Consider the following 13,322-nt stretch of genomic DNA (forward strand, 5'->3'; position numbering starts at 1 on the left):
AATTTTGTGTGGAGAAGCACATGACCAAGGATTTAGCACCCTTTGTTAAAGTGACAGCATTCAGACTGGCTCTATTGGATAAGTATATGTGATGCTACAGAACGTGGAGAAATTTTTTTGGCCTATCAGATGGAGCCAGGATTCTGTGGGCTTGAATGATGTGTGAATGGAAATGTGCCCCATTGAACTGGGCAAACTTTGGCTGTCTGGATGCTGCTATTCCTCACCCCATCCTAGGGTGCAAAAGGAAGTCCAGATGATGATGAGGAGGAGGAGGAGGATGAAATATGGAAAAATAAAGAAGGTAATAACTTATTCCATTATTTAGCATGTGAAAGTATTAAAATACCGGTACTAAATAAAAAAATATACATAATAAAACAGGTATTGATGCTGAAGAATTAAAATGTGATGAACAGAAATAAATGCTGCATCAAAATGGGCATGACCTCAGTTGTAGATGTTAAACAACTCATGAAACAAGTCTTCAAATTTCAGAGTACTTAATGGTGGATAAATAAATGTGAAGGCCAATAACCCATGCACCTAACTGATTTTTATTCCTACTTGACCAATTCCTTACTTAATTTCATGATTTTACTCACATGCCCATGATGGAGAATAGGGATGGCATGATGATTTTATTTTTTATTTTTTAATGCGAATAAGAAGGAACCAAAGGCTAGGAGCCCGCAAAGAATTCCTTCCAAGAAAAAAAACAAAAACAATACAAAAGTGAGCCAAATTCAAGATCAGTTCATTTCAAGATGCCTGGACACACTGCATTTGAAAAACTCGAGATCATAGGAAGTAGGAAATACAGACAGAGGGAGACAGTTCCAGAGTTGACCCGTTGCATAAATTAAGGACTGGGAGTAACGGTTAACTCTTGCATTAGAAAGTGAATTTCCCTATACACAAAACTGGATGTGACAGGAAGCATTAAGACAAACACATTGAGGTGGTTTGGCCATGTGGTGAGGATGGAGAGTAAGAGACTGACGAGGAGAATGTATATGAGTGAGGGAGGTGGAGGCCAAGGATGAGATGGAGGGATGGAGTGGTGAGGTATATGAGAGAGGGGGGTGTGAGCTGCAAGCAGGGCAATGAAATGGTGGGGGACAGGATGACATGGAGGCAATTTGTTTGTGACCACCCCTTACATGATTAAGGCATCTGGCAATAGATAGATCAACAGACAAAACTTCCTTTGGAGGATCTGTGGAATGTACAAAGCAGTTTGCGACATATTCATAAACAAATATGCTGCAAATACACCAGTAATCATAACACCAACAGACAAAAACTATAGGATGCATCTGTTAAACTAGAGCCATAAGACTGTGCAAACAAGACAACGAAAAACAACATCTTAAAACTCTTACCTTCTCCAGTCATATTTTCTAATGAGTCTCGTTGATGGCCATTAGGTCTGACTGGTGGTTAATTCTGCTATGTATTCTCAGGCACTGTTACCTGTGAGGTGGAGAAAGTAAAGGCATAATGAGATTCATAATGTATTATATTGTTTATACAGGTTCCAACATGCTTGCATGAATCAACCTTGGTCACCTAATGGCAATTCTCCATGCTGCTCGATCTCTGGCAGCCTTTCTGTTCAGTCCCTTATCCATGAGGTCACACTATGACTCATCCCAGGTCTTTTTCAGTCTGCCTCTCGCAACCCTACTCTCAATGTTCACGTTTCTTACTTTTTGCACCAAATTGTCATTCTCCATCCCCTCCACATGTCCTTACCATCTCAATCTACCCCACCTCAGCACAACACCAATACACTCCGTCCCATCCATCCTCTCAATTCCTTAGTTGTAAGCCTAGCCCCCCATGCCTTGCATTCAAGGATGCACTACACATCCATCTAATCACCGTCAGTTCTACATGTTTGAGCCAACAAATACAGCATCCTTTTCCTTCACTGTCCAGGCCTCACTACCATACAGCATTACATTCCTAACACATGCCACATAAAAAGATTCCTTAGCAAGGAGGGAGAGGCAACAGCTCCTTGAACTTCTTCCAACCACTCCTCACTCTAGCTAGGAAACTAACTCCTGCCCCACCTGCAGCACATAACATGTCTTCCAAATAATAATAATACATTCATCCATTCACCATCCAATCCTACACTGCCCCATGTGGAGTGTAGGAGCCCGGGGCTAGGTAAGTTGGTCCTGACTAAATATTTAAGATGAGAGTGACTAGCCTCACTCATCCCTGAGGGGCATTACATGAGCAATAATCCCAACCATTCCTTGGATATAAACCCTCACTGGCTCAATCCAATTGGAGCACCGCAATTACCCACTAAACCACCAGGCACCATAATTTAGTTACATGTATATGGTTACCACCCAGCGTAGTAAATGGTTTCCTGCTGTGCAGGAAACCATTTAGCTTGTCACTCAATGTAGAGTCACCCACAATAACCCATTTCATACATAGTTCAGTGGCAGAACAAGAGTATGCCACCACTAGTTATCCTTTCCACACTTCTTTGTGATGAGCATCATATTCTAGTATTCATCTATTGTTCAGACTCAAAAAATTCAAGATGCTGAGAATTTTTAAACCAAAAACAAGCTCATAGCACTATTTTAATAGGCTTTTGTTACAGCTCAGTTTTCAAGACTGGGAGTTGTCACTTTTAGATCAAATTAAAGTGAAATAAGTATAGTACTGTATATTCTAATGTTTATCATTACAAGATCATTTTCAAGATGAGGGGCAGTTTAGGCCAAGTTCAAGAAAAGTATGGCTGCTTTTTTTTTGTTTTTTTCATGCAAGGAAGAAGAAATCAAAGGCAAGGAGCCTGTAAACCATTCCTTCTAAGAAAAAAAAACAAAATACAAAAGAGAGCTAAATTCAAGATTTGTTCATTTCAAGATGCCTGGAGACACCACGTTTGAAAGACTGGAGATTACAGGTAGGCCTAAATTTGTCCTATTGCAGCTTATCTGTGGCACAAAGGCAGAAAGACAATAAGACAAATCTACATCTCTCCGTAACACTTCAGGACTAGTATCATATTCTTGTTACTCTTGTTACAGCTCAGGAATATGGATGGAAAGAGAATTTTAGGCCATGTTAGAGTAAAACCTGTATACTGCCATTTACAGTAGACTGCTTCATCATGGTCAATGGCTCAGCAAACATTTTAGCCCCTTGATGCCATTCCAGAGGCCTGAATGGTAAGAATGGCAGTATGGCTCATTCATCTGGGTGAACATTGGTTAGTACCTCATTCTATCAAGTTTTTTTCTGACTCTCTGGACCCTACCTTGGGGTGAGAAAGGTGTGGAGCGAATGATGAGGTGAAAGAGAGAGAGATTGTCCAGGTGCTGGAGGGTGAGAAAGTGGATGTATGTGGAATAACTGAAACAAAATGGAGAGGAGAACGTGTGAGAGAATGGGAGTATGGATGGGGTATATGTGCAAGAGTAGGTGAGAATGAGAGGGCAAAGGAAGGAGTATGTATAGTAGTGAGTAAAAGATGGAAGAGAAGCATAAGACAGTATGGATCAGTTGGGTCAAGGATTGTGTGGGTAAAGTTGAAAGTTGGAATACAAATGTGGGCGATTGTGTGTGTGTATTCGCCAACGCAAGATCGTGCTAGAAGAGTGAGAGAAGAGTTCTGGACAAATGTAGAAGTGTGCATGGAAAAGTTTGGAAGGAACGAGAGAGTGTTTTTGATTGGTGATATGAATGGTAAAGTTGGGAATGTGAAGGTGGATGGAATAGTTGGTGAGTGGGGTGTGCCTGCTGAGATAGATGAGAATGGGAGTGCGTTAGTGGACATTTGTGCTGGGAGGGGGTTGTTGATAGCCAATACCCTCTTCAGGCATAAAATGATCCACAGGTATACATGGCGAGTGATGAGAAGGGTGGGTGGTGAACTGAATGAAAGGAAGGCAATGATTGATTATGTGTGTGTGGATGAAAGGATGTGAAGATGTGTATTGGATGCAAGAGTTTATAGAGGTTGGGGGAGTGGACTTTCTGACCATTACTTGGTCGTAGCCAGAATTAGAATTCAAGTAAGATGGAGGAATAGAAGAAGGGAAAGACGAGAGGAAGGAGTAGTTGCAAGGAGAGTGGAAAGGTTACAAGAGGATGAGAAAAAGGCAGAGTATAAGAGAGAAGTGGAGGAACAATTGGGCAAATATGAATTGGAGCAGATGGGAGAAGTGGAAGGTGTGTGTAGGATATTTACAGAAGAAATAAATGCAGCACGTGATGTGGTGTGTGGAAGGAAGAGAAGACGGAGGGGGGTGCAAGGAACAGCGTGGTGGACTGAAGAGGTGAAACAGGCTGTGGCACAAAAGAAGAAAGCATACAATGAATGGATGAGAAATAGAGGCATGGAAGAAGTTGAGAGGTGGAAGAGAGAGTTATATGTAAAAAGAAAGAAAGAGGTGAAAAGATTAGTAAGAGAGAGTAAGAACAGAGTGGATGAGGAATTTGGAAGGAATTTGAGTGTAAAGTGGAGGGACTGTAAGAAAATGTTCTGGAAAGAGGTGAAAAGAGTAAGATAGGGTGGAAGTGAAGTTAGCAGGGGAGTGAAAGATAAAAATGATAGATTACTAGTGGATAAGGGAGAAAAAGTGAGCAGATGGAGAGAACACTTTAAGGATTTGTTGAACGTAAAGGATGGAAGTAATGCGAGTATAAGTGGCTGGGGAATGGCTGGGAGAAGGAGGGAGGTGAGAAGACAGGAAGAAATCAGTAGGATAGAAGTTGTGGAAGCAATGAAGAAAGTTAAATCGGGGAAAGCCCCAGGAATTGATGGAGCGTGTGGTGAAATGTTGAAGCATGGGGGAGAGATAGTAGTAGAATGGATGCGGAAGATGTGCAGATTGGCCTGGGAGGAAGGTAGAGTCCCGGAGGATCGGAAGTCAGGTATAATTATGCCATTGTACAAAAGAAAAGGGGAAAAAGAAGTGTGTGGTAATCATAGGGGCATTTGTCTTCTTAGTATAACAGGAAAAGTGTATGGTAGGATACTTATTGACAGAGTTAGAGAAAGAACAGAGAAATTAGTTGAAGAAGAACAGGGAGGCTTTAGGAAGGGAAAAGGTTGTGTAGATCAGATATTCATTCTTAGATCTTTAGTGGAAAAGTTTCTAGAGAAGGGAAAGAAGTTGTATGCAGCTTTCATGGATTTGGAGAAAGCATATGACAGGGTGGATAGACAAGGATTGTGGAAAGTGTTAAGAATATATGGAGTAGATGGGAAGTTGTTGAATGCTGTGAAGAGTATGTACGATGGTGCGAAGGCTGCAGTGCGTGTGGATGGTGAACTAAGTGAATTTTTCTCTTCAAGTCACTCCAGTCCCTAATTTACCAGCTCTAGTCACTCTGGCCTCACACCCTAGTCACACCGGTCCCCTATTCCTGACAGAAATCCACTCATTACAGCAATTAATACCTCGATATACGATACCCCTAGATGCGATACCCCAGCTTAACGAAGGGGGTAGAAATACCACCATACCACAACTAACAAAGACAAAACCCCGATTTAACAATGGGTTTTGATTTTTTTTAATGAATTCAATGATATTTTAGACTAAAATTGTGTGTTAAGGTTAATTTATAAACTGTTTTTAGACTTAATGTGTTTTAGCCATAGGTGGGGTGAACATTGTCATTTTGGGGTACAGTTTACTAAGTTTGATTTTTTTCAGACTTATATTTGATGATTTTCAGATTTTATTTGTTGGTTTTAGTGAGTTATTTACAGGTGTTAGGTTTTGGTTAGCTTCCTGGACATCTGTCATGCCATTTAGATTGGCTTTAAACCTATTTTTTGGCTCATTTGGGTGGGTTTTGGGCTTGGGTGGGGGGGAAACCCAAAGCTGGTAAATGCTCCACATTACATGTTAAAAGTACCCTGATATACAATACCCCGCCCAACAATGGGGTTTTACCTAACCAATTACATCGTTAAACCGGGGTACACCTGTATTATTACTTGTTTTTCATTAAGTTGATTATTATTATTAACTACCCTAGCCTAACAACCTAACCATCCATCAACCAATCCTGCATTGCCCCAAGAGGAACGAAGAAGCCCAGGGCTATGCAAGTTGGTCCTGACATTTAAGATGAGAGTCAAACCTTACAAAATAATAAAATAGTCTCATTTATGGGTGAGAGGCCAGAGTGACTAGGGCCAGTAAATCTAGGGGCCGGAGTGACTAGGGCCTGAAGAGCTATCGGCCAGAGTGACTTGCTTCAGTTTGATCCACCATGACATCTCTTATGCAGTCACTTATCACACACACTGACCAAGGTGGTGTTACTTCCCACACCCTTGAGGCAAAGTACTGTACAATGGGCACACTTCCTCTGCTTTGACAGTACTGCCACCAGCCCTAGATATCATCACTTTGGTTTATTACAGTTAACATGCTTATCTAATCTCTCCAGAAAAGCCTCTCAAGATATGTAAAGCCATATGGTAGCAGCATGCACAAAAAGAAAGAAAGAAAGAAAGAAGATACAGTTATGGCATACTGACCAAATTAGCATCCAGGTAAATGCTCCCTCCAGTGACAGTGTACCACAGAACAGCAAAATTGATTGTTGTGGTTGCTCTAGTAGTGACTAACATAGTTCTGATTACTGCGGTGGTGGTAGTCCTGTACGGCTAAATGCCTTGATGCTGGAAAGGGTGCCCACAAATTATTTCACTTTCATGTCATGCTATTTTCTGCCAAAATTCCACACATACACACCCCTAAAATCCACACAGATACACCCCATACTTTACACACACCCCACCCCAAAGTCCACACACAGCTCTGTTATCCTATTTTTTATTTATTTCAGTTATCTGAGTAAGCTTTAGAAATACTCAGGAATGTTTAAAATTAAAATTAAAAGAAAAATCATCATACAAGAAATTAATGGGAAGAAATATGGAATAAAATCCTGTCATAAACCTAACCATCCTTCACCAGCCACAGCACAAGCCTAACTGATCAGTGACTAAAAGCTGACAAATTCCACAAACCCCCAAATTCTTTCCCTCCACCCTCCATCCCCCCACTAGTTTCCACCCCTCTCTTCACATCTTTTCTTCCTCCTTCCTTCCTCTCCTCCACCCCTCCTCTCTCTCTCCTTACTTTCCTTCCTTTCCCCTCCTTGTTTTTCCATCTCTTGCCATTCTTCCCTCCACCTCTTCCTCCTCCCTGAAAAGTAGCTTCCTCCATCCCCCTCACCCTCCTCTCTCCCTCTCCATTACCCCTGTCCTTCCCCTTTATGTCCTCTCTCCTTTCCATCCCCCTTCCCTTCCTCTACCCCCTCCCTCCTCCTCCTCCCTCCCCTCCCCCCTCTCTATCCTTTCTGCTATCCTCTGTATATACACAACTGCAACATACAACAAGGAGGGGATTAGAAGCAAAAAGAAAAGGAGTTTAGCCTATTGTGATACAGCTGCAGCTACTGTCTGTTTAGTCACTGAGGTACATTTTAACATTTACTTGCTCAAAAACTTGCTTCCTGAAAATAAAACCATTTTACTCCTACTGGAGCTCCATGAGGCAGAACCTGGATGAAAAATGAATCACAGCAGCAAACATGTAAGTTTTATAGGCTGTGTTGGTGAAACAATCCAAGTGAAATGTGCCAATGATACTCTTTCAATACAGGTGTCATTAGGCTGATGCCAGCAGTTTCTCTAACTGCCAACAGGTTTTTTACTGTTATTTTGGGACATCCTTGAGATATCTGAATAGATGGCTTGCTGTCATACCAAAATTCCCATGGGACATTATTTTACTGAACTTACTACATGACTAAAGGACTCATTCCTACCTCACAACTATGGCAAGCTGCAAAATGATGAAAACCTGGGCCAAGATAAAGTGAATGAACTACAGCCAATATTCAGCATGCAGTTTGTGATGAGTGTCACATTCATTACTAAATTATACAAGATTCTGCCAATGGATGTGATAATTACATGTTAACTCCAGGGGACGTAGAATCAGTTCAGTCTAATTTACAATCAAATTAGAACAGAATGTCCCAGCAAATGCCACCATTCAAGTAAACATTGGCCTGGAACATCTTGCTGACCAACTTGATAGTGACAGGTTGATGGCGCTACACCAAGGTACCAGCTTCAAAAGGGGTGTTGTCTGCCTGAAAAAAAAAAATAATAATAATAATAATAATAATCTATATACCAATCTATCTATAACTAGATGCCTTAATCCCATTAGGGGTGGAAAAAAGTGATATTAATGTCTTCAAAGGGGATGTCATCTGCCCTTATTACAGTAATTTGTCGTTTCATTTTTGAAAGCTCCAACATGCTTGCAGCATGCATCGGCATTTGTCACCTAATGGCAACTCTGCAAGCTGTTCGATTTCTGAAAGCTCCCCTATTCAGTCCTTTATTCTTTGGGTCACAGTCATTGACCTCATCACAGGTCTTTTTTGGTCTACCTCTTGCAACCCTGCCCCCAACATTAACACTTCTCACTTTCTGCACCCAATTATCATCCTCTATCCTCTCCACATGCCCAAACCACCTCAATCTACCTCTCCTCATCACAACACCAATACACTCCAGTCTCATCCTACTTCTCAACTCCTCCATCATATACCTAGTCCTCCCCAGGCCTCACACTCAGGGATGCACTGTACATCCACCTAACCACTCTCATTTCTGTACGTCTGAGCCTGCAAATAACCTCTTTCTTTACTGCCAAGGTCCCACTACCATACAGCATTATAATTATACTAATAATAATAACAATAACAATAATTATAATAATAATCTATACAGTAACCCCTCCAATATCCGGATCAATAGAGCCATCGGTAGGTTCGGATATTGGTTTCGTCCGGATATTGGGCCCCAGCTTATGGACTTGTACTTACGGACCCTAACACAGAGAAACACCTATACAACTCCCTCCGGACATGCATAGCACCTATTTAACACCCAAATCACACCAATAAGGCACATAAATGACTGAAATAAATGCAATAGAAACATAAAATGTGGGTTTAGAAGTATGTTCATACATTAATAAACATTCTGGTACTTATGGACTCTAACCGAACCTAACCTAACCGAACCTAACCGAACTCTGAAAAACACATTCCTACTGCACATGCATGAGGTAAGTTTAGTATGGAAAGAAGTACAGTATGACACTTTCTGGTAAGTATAGTATGGGAAAAAATACAATATGAAACATTCTGGTAAATATAGTATGGAAAATAGTACAACATGAAACATTCTGGCTACTTACAGCAAGTCCCTGGCCACCTCGATGAATAACCGCCTCCTCTCGGACTCTGACAGTAAGAACGATTTCCTGAAGCACTTGCACTACACTCTTCCTGAAGTCTTGCACTGAACTTAGTCACTAACACACAGAAGTCCGTTCTTTTCACAGTGTTCACTTTAGTCCAAATAATGTTCCATTAAATTTAAGTGTTGCACATTAACTTTTCCCAAGTTTTTAAGTTTCCAACGCCAAAAAAAAGATGTTTTTTTAGTTACGTTAAATTTCTTTTCTACTATGACTTTTCCCCCAACTGTAAAACATTAACACAAACAACGGTTTTTTTCACTGCACAACACTCAAAATTCCCGTGTGGTCTAGTGGAGAAGTTCTTGCTGTTTATTCACTGTCAGAGCCCGAGAGTATCACTGGCAGGCGTCCAAGGGGTGCATCGGTGGGTAGTGGTGATGGCATACCGACTACAGAAGACTCTGAAGACAGCCGCAAACTCACGTCGAGCGGTGACTCCACTGTAGCTGATGTGCTGGGCTGTGGCTCGGAGCATGAGGGCCTGTCTTGGGGAGGCAACGGAGTGGAACCAGGGCTTGGCACAGCGGGGGTCGCGGGCCTGAAAAAACTGTCAATCGTTGACTGACGCAAGGACCGACGATTCTGGCGATTGATGATGCGCTGCCGGAAAGCACGCACTTCCTCCACGAGTCCCAAGGGCCCCATCTCCCTGTCGCAGTCCGGGTGTTCCAGGTAGTCTAGGACGAACTCTAGATGTTCCCGGAGTGCGCTCAGCTTGGGGATGGCTGGAGTAGTGTCCTGCTGGGCGGAGTCTGCATCATCATCGCCTTCGTCGTCGGAATCTTCAAGTTCGGGACTGACACCAGCAACCGAAGACGCGATCTCGATATCAGACAACGTCTGATACCCAGGATCGCCCTCATCGTCGTCCAACCACTCACGAACATCGTCCACATCAACAACGTCGCCGTGCGTACGTAGCCGTGCATGGAAGTCATCCACGTCAAACCCTAGGAAATCATACTCCACATCTGTTCCGAGAAGCAGACGAGACCAACCATTTTCAAGAGTTTTCACAGGGACTTCCTTCCATGCACTAGCCCAGTTGTACAGCGCAGACTTGATGTTGTAGCGGCGAAGGTTTTCCAAAGTCCGCTTGCCTCGAGTGTCACGTCCTTCCCTGCGCTCGTCCTCGTCCTCGAGAACCACCATCACCTCGTCCAGGAACTTCCGACGGTACAGGCGCTTTGTTGCCACGATCACTCCTTGGTCCATTGGTTGAATGAGAGCAGTCGTATTAGGTGGCAGAAACATGCACCTAATACGGCCATTCTCAGCAACCAAGTCCTTGTCGCACGGGTGGGCAGGTGCATTGTCGAGGAGAAGGAGAGCCTTTACCTGGTCGCGAGGAATTCCCAGTGTCTTTGTCTGGTAATGTATGACCTCCTTGACGAAGTGATGGTGAAACCAGTCTTTGAAAATCACAGCTGTGAACCATGCTTTCAAAGAATGGTACCATACGACAGGAAGGACATCCATCACCCCACGAAGGCACCGAGGCTGCTTTGCACGGCCAACAATAACGGGCTTAAGCCGGTGCATGCCGTTAGCATTGGCACAACACAAAGCAGATATCCGTTCCTTAGAAAGCTTGCGGCCAGGTACACGATTCTCCGTCTCATCGGCCAGAGTGTTCGTTGGCACCGAGCGATAGAATAGGCCAGTTTCGTCAGCATTATAGACTTGACCGAGAGTGAGGCCCTCCCTGTCGATCAAGCCTTTCACCTTGTGCCGAAACTCGTCCACTCCATCCTCGTTAGCGTCCAATGCTTCGCCATGTGCTTTACGGTTAGTAAGGCCATGTCGTAACTTGAACGCGAAGAGCCAACCCTCGGATGCCTTGAAGTCAAGGGCGTCGTGAAGCCTTGCAAACTTCTCAGCAGCAGCCTTCAGCTCCGTTCCACGTACCATCACACCAGCTGCACGTTGCTGTCGATACCAAATCAACGTGGAGCGGTCGATCTCTGCATACTTGGGGGTAAACATAACCTTCCTCTCCACATTGCGTTTGCTTCTCGACGAGGAGTCAGCCGTGTACTGCATGAGCTTGTCTCGGGAACGCTTGATATCGAACAAAGTCGACCGGGCCAGGTTGAACTCGCGGAGAATGCGAGAGGAAGACCAACCCGCATCAACCTTCTCCAATATCTCCCGTTTCTTCTCCAGAGTCAACACCACTCTCTTCCTTTTCTCAGGAGGCGGGGCCATCATCACACACACTAAGAGTAGGGCAGAGAGCAGCAGGAGGCCTTGCAGCAAGTACGGCACCACCACAAAAGCGAGCACGTGGGCAGCCATGGCGAACAGCGCAGGTCTTGTCGCGGTGAAAGACAGGCGGGAAGTGGGGAGGACGCAGCGGCGCTCTATCGGACGTTGGAGGAATGACGAACCAAAACAATGCTCTCACGCGGCGCGCACGGCAAGTTCAAATTACGGACGGCAAAAAATCGATATTTTTTTTTTCCAATTTTTTTGGATTTTCGGACCATTTTGGGAATGTTTGATCCCAGGACGATAAGGTTCGGTTAGTGGGGATGTTCGGTTATTGGGCGTCCGGATATTAGAGTGATTACTGTATATCTATCTATCTGTAGCCAGATGCCTTAATCCCATAAGGGGTGGGAAAATATTACAATAATAATAAAAACACAAAATAAATTTTTAAAAATGTATACAGTATCATCATCATCATCATCATCATCATCACCAGCACCATCTTGAACTCTGTCAATTCCAGGATTAACTGGATTGTGCCATATTCAAGAGGAATTGTGTGGCCCATGAGAAAAAAAAAAAAGTGTATCATCATCATTATTATCACCACCATTAACTCACACTCTTGCTGTATTATTATCATCATCATCATCATCATCTTCCCTAACTTTTCCCACCCTCTGTCAATTCCAGGGTTAACTTGAACATGTTGTCTGCAAAAAGGGTGTTGTGTGGCCTGTGAAAAAAAATGTATATCATCAATCATCATCATCAGCACCACCACCATCATTATCACAGTTCTATTTTTTTTTCCTACCATTTTAAAATAAACTGATGCCATTTTTTTTTTTTTATGCTAGGAAGAAGGAACCAAAGGCCAGGAGCCCACAAACTGTTCCTTACAAGAAAAATGATATCGTGTAGGATATTGCCTGTTCATGGGCCCATTTGTACAATATGTTGGCCGTTGCCGGAGCCGTTGGAATCACGGCCTCAGGCATCAGTCACACCTGTCCCAGCTGCTTAGAATACAGCCAATCACAAGCAGCTGTGTTTTTCTTGACTCCCACATGGCGCAGTGAGTCAGTGCCCACACGAGCATTATGTGGCCTTCCTACAAAGTGTACAGCAATGCACCTAGGTATTGCTCACCACCCCATAAGTCTTCACAAGCCCTACAACACTTGTCATTGAGGTGGGCCACCCTATCCTCAAGCAATGGCCGCCACCACCACCAACACCACCCCCTGTGGTTGTCAAGACACAGCTCTGCAGTACCTGAGAAGTGCAGAACAGACACGTCAACAGTAGAGCTCAGGAGCTGGAGATGCTCAATGCTATACTGGATACGCCTGAGTAAGTGGCCTCAGGGGGACGCTGTGATGAACATATGACTACAGTGCACCCCTAAACTACAACGTATCATCCACTCAAGATTCTCCGGCATCTAGTGGAAAGCCCTCACAGTCGACCAGGCTCTCAACAATGTGGAAAATCTGCTTAAGTGTCCAGCCAATGAACTAGTACTTTGGGAGAAATTCTTCAACTTGTCACATGGTAATGAGGAAAATGTTAAGACATTTGTCAACAGGTGCCACTGAATGCTCGTTCAAGTGTCCTAAATGTGATGGGGATTTGTCAGAGTACTGTATATGTTATTAAGGAAGGTGATGGTAGGCCTATGCAACTCATCACTGAAAAAAAGAGTTGTATCAATCATTTGATGGTGATATAGCCCTGAGTGACACAATT

At 43.4% G+C, this 13,322-nt stretch overlaps 1 long non-coding RNA gene across 1 annotated transcript in view; it reads right to left on the reverse strand.

The window, feature by feature from the left end:
• Nucleotides 1–1,447: 1,447 nt before the first annotated feature.
• LOC145405294 (uncharacterized) overlaps nucleotides 1,448–13,322 on the reverse strand; it is a 29,722-nt gene continuing 17,847 nt past the window's right edge. The window contains exons 2-3 of the long non-coding RNA XR_013898328.1: nucleotides 7,988–8,169; nucleotides 1,448–1,476 (exon numbers count right to left, since the gene is read on the reverse strand). This is a non-coding gene — a long non-coding RNA (uncharacterized LOC145405294). The remainder of the gene's footprint in view (nucleotides 1,477–7,987; nucleotides 8,170–13,322) is intronic.

This window comes from Coenobita brevimanus, chromosome 7, assembly GCF_032717465.1.
Source record: "Coenobita brevimanus isolate Jiangsu-jjx chromosome 7, ASM3271746v2, whole genome shotgun sequence".
In the NCBI taxonomy this organism is placed as follows: Eukaryota; Metazoa; Arthropoda; class Malacostraca; order Decapoda; family Coenobitidae; genus Coenobita; species Coenobita brevimanus.